Here is a 4755-nt window from a genome sequence, read left to right on the forward strand (position 1 = left end):
ATTCTCAATATTTAAGCAGCACATGATATTGATCGTAAAAGTGTAACTTCAAAAAATAATGGTCAAAACCATTGTCTAAAAATTGGTTGAAATAATTGTGGCCTAAAGAAATAGGCAACCCTTTTGCTATTGTGGCCTAAACAAAACCAGGATAAAGAACAGGCAACGGTTTCAATGTGTAGCCTATACAAAACAGTAGCCTAAAAGTTATCAGAAAACTGTAGGCAATTCATATGTCTTGGACAACGGTTCGGTTGCTAAAAGTAAAAAAACCGTTGCCTTTAGAATAGGCACCGCCCGGAGGATACTCACGCGTCAAAAACCGTTGCACAAACCTTTAAGCAACGTTTTTCTACCAGTGGCAACAATTTCCTGCCGTTGCCGAATCTCATGCAGGCAAATCTTTTGCAAAATCTAGCGGAACTAGGGAGTGGCTGGGGTGGGCCACGACCACCCCCAAAATGGGGAAATTACTAATATACCCCATGTATTTTTATTATAAAATTATAAATATATATGGTATATCTATTAGCGTGTATCAACATGAAATGGTAGCTCAGTTGGTGACTTGGTGATATGATATCCTGCTTCTACACATTGAGGACGCGGGTGTTATCCTCAAAGTCCCATAGTTTTTTTTTGCATTTTGTCCTTTTTCTTTTAAAAAACCATTTTTAATGTCCATGGTTTGAACCCATATCTTTATCTTTAGAGGCCCAAACATTGTTTCAAACCAGTAAAGCAAATATATTTTTTAAATAAATATTGATTTAAATTTTTTGGCAAAATTATTTGTAGGTCTTTTATCTTTTTTTTTTTAATACTTTGATCATTTATTTTTTTTATAACATTTTAATCCTTTATCTTATTTTTTTATAACACTTTGATCTTATTTTGCCTAAATTTTTTTATGATCAAATTTTTACTTATTAGTATAACTTAATGTTTTGTATGAAATGTAATTTTAGTGTTTAATTTAAATATTATGAATTTTTCGCGGCCCATCCTAATTTTTTTTCTGGTTCCACAACTGTCTCTGCAATCTTTGCCTGAAGTATGGATGTAAGATGGTAAGAGGAAATTTGATTGATCCAAAGTGACCTGAAATAATATATTAATCAATCAATGTATAGTAGATTTCAAATATCAAACCACAAATCTCTAAACCTATTTTCCATATAATATGCTCATCCACACCGTCGCTGGACTTTCTATCGTTTGAACCACACATGTAGACGAATTTGGAAGTCCCAAATCAGAACAAGTGACCTGTCCAGGTGCATTTTTCTCCAAGGTGGAGATTTTCTCCTGCAGACGTAAATGAAATAACATAAATATGTGATTAAGAGTAAACTGATACACACATAATAAGATTAAGAGTATACTTAACTATATCTTCTCCAGTCAAAACATCAAATTTTATAACTTTTATACGACCAGATGGCACATTGTGCTCTGTAGTGAGGTCATGATCATCCATGGAATTTGGTAACCTTGCACTCCACATAAATTTCAAGCAGCCTATTCATTTGAAAAGTATTAATAAGATTGCAGACAGAATGGGCTCAAAGAACACATATTGTCTGTCTAAAGCTAGACTTGTATATTTGCTAGCTTACTCTAGAATGGGCTCAAAGAACACATATTGAACTTGGCTACCCATTTCTTAAAATTGGGTCAGATAGCCCATCCTATGTGTTTTAAATACATTGGTCCAATCAAAATATCACTTATAGCATCATTAAAATGTGGTATTTTTCAATTGTGACAATACAACTTTTAAGAATTATAGATTCACCCATAATCTAATTCATAGTTCCTAATTTTTCTGTCATTCTCTTCCATCTCCTTCCTCTTCGTATGAACCTGTTACTCTTCGTATGGACCTGTTAGAATTTCCGGAAAAAAAAAACTCTCCTTTTACTTCTTCTTTTTACTAAATGTCTCTCATTCTTCTTATGCAAATTCATCTCTTGCATAATTGTTAACATACTATAATGTAACCATGATTTTGGTATCAAATCTATATATTTCTTCAACAAATCTGGGTAGTTCTTCAACAAATCTGAGATTTATACTTGTTTGTATTTTGTCAGATTTTGACTTTAATATTTGATTTAACACTTTTTTTAATCGAATTAAAATCATAAATATATTAGAAATGACTTGTATGATGTTTTTGGGTTGTGATTTTTTATGTTAAAAATGCTCTGAAACGTGCGACTTTTGGTTCCACATGTGCGGGTCGTAACCCGGGTCAGAGTGACCCGCTGGAGGTTGAAGATGATTCTTTTTTTTACGTTGGTTATATGGTATATAATTTAAGAAACTAAACCATTTAACAAGTAGCAGCCTTGGCCCAGCGGTTGAGTGTTTAACCAAACTAGTAGGTCATGTGTTCAAACCTTGGCAGTGACATTTTTTTTGTGACTATTATTTATTACTTAAACGTTGCCATACATATTCAATTCATGGTTAAAAGTTAAAACATTTTTGTGAAATCCTGTTAATTTATATTTTAAAAACTAACTAGATTTGTTTCTTTTTTTAAAAAAATTAAGTTTTCGATGAGACTGTTATTACAATCGGTTTCTATACATTAAAAATACGATCATCAAATTTTTCATTCTTGTTGGTTTGTTAGTCCAATTATATGATATTGAACGGTCGGATTGATAAAATTCAAAATCTCCAATCAAAATCGATGGATGTAGTCAAACTTTACGACCCTTTAATTAAAACCATGTTTTCGATGAGAACGTTATTACAAACGTTCAATATTTTCGGAGTTCGATCATCAAAATTCGTATTCCCATATGTTTGTTAGTCTGATTAGATTGATAAAATTCATAATATTTAGTCAAAAACGGTAGTTTTTGTCAAACTTCTTAGCATTTTCATTAAAACTAGTTTTATGATGAGACAATTATTACAATCGGTCTATACGTTCGAAGTCCGATCTTCAAATTTCTCATTCTAAGTCATTTGTCAGTCCAATTACGTGATATTGAACAGTCGGATTTATAAAATTCGAAATTTTCAGTCAAAATCGGTAGTTTTAGTCAAACTTTATGGCCCTTTCATAAAAATTAGGTCTCAGATGAGATTATTATTACAATTGGTCTATACGTTTGAAGTTCGATCATCAAAATTCTCATTCTAATTCATTTGTTAGTCCAATTAAGTGTTATTGAACAGTCAAATTGATAAAATTTGAAATCTCCCATCAAAATCAATAATTTTAGTCAAATTTCATGTCTCTTTCATAAAAACTACGCTAACATTCTAGGGGGAAAATGCAAAAAAAAAATAAAATAATAATTACACGTGGATAAAGCAAAACTTGCTAACATTATAGGGGTAAAACCTATTAACTCTATTTTTAAAATATAAATATAAATTTATTATTTTTATGATTAGAATTTTAAATGCAAAATTGAAGGAGAAAATAAAAAATAAAAATAAGTAATTCTAGTAAAAAGATAAAAATTGAACGTAAATATGCAAGGTTTATTTACTCATAATTCTAAGTAATTGCTTAATTTGAATTTAAAAATATATATTACTCATAATTAATTAAAGAGTGGCGACTCAATTAGTTACTCCCTTCGTAGTACTTTATAAGCAAAAATATATTTTATCAGTTCATTGTATATTTAATGTATCTAGTCTGCATTAGTGTTACAGATCAAAAGTAATAAGAATAGAGTTTAAAGACTCGTGCATTCGCACTGGTCATTGACTTTTTTTTATAAGAACACAAGTCATTGACTTTTATTCGATATTTAAGTTTGTCATTATATCATGGTAGAAAATTTATTCATAATTAAATATTTAAAAATTTATTATATAATATTGTTAAAATATAAGTGAAACTATTGTGCTATTTTTTGTAAAACTTATTAAATAAATAAATTTGATTATAATTATCAATGATAAACTATCAAATTTTTTATGTATCCATCACAAATAATGATCCCGTGTATATTTTTTAATAAAAAAATTTGAAATTTGATTAGGAATATTTTGGATAATTTAATAAATTTGATAGTAATTAACTTTATTGTATTATTATTATATTATTATTATTATTATTATTATTATTATTATTATTATTATCAATAGTTGTATTTATTTATGAAAAATGTTATTTATGTTTTTTTTTTTATGAAAAATATTATTTATATTTCTATTTCTACATTCTTATAATCTATTTTAGTGAAATTACAATTAAGGTTATAAAACTTGAAACATGATTAAAAATAATAAGGATAAATTAGTAACTTTGGTGGTAATATATTTTAATATATTAATAATAGATAACATCACTCAAAAGTTACACCGATATAATTTGATTCCTTCCATATATAATTAAGTAATTAATTAATTTCCACAAAATATTAAGTAATTAATAAATGATTCCTTCCATATATAATTAAGTAATTAATTAATTTCCACAAAATATTAAGTAATTAATAAATTTTACCATATACCACTTTAGGCCAACGTTTAAGTAATAATTTTATAAATTTTCGCAAAAAAGTGGCATAGCATGGACTTGAACACAAGACCTGCTGCTTGATTAAGGAATCAGTTACCGCTGCGCCATACATGATAGTTGTGTTGTTATTTAGTTCTTTAATATATATATATCACAAACGTTACATCAAAACAGCATCATCTTCAACCTCCAGCGGGTCACAGCGACCCGGAATATGACCCGCATATGTATATCAAAATTCGCACAAAAACTAC

Source organism: Trifolium pratense, linkage group LG7 (assembly GCF_020283565.1).
Source record: "Trifolium pratense cultivar HEN17-A07 linkage group LG7, ARS_RC_1.1, whole genome shotgun sequence".
Lineage (NCBI taxonomy): Eukaryota > Viridiplantae > Streptophyta > Magnoliopsida > Fabales > Fabaceae > Trifolium > Trifolium pratense.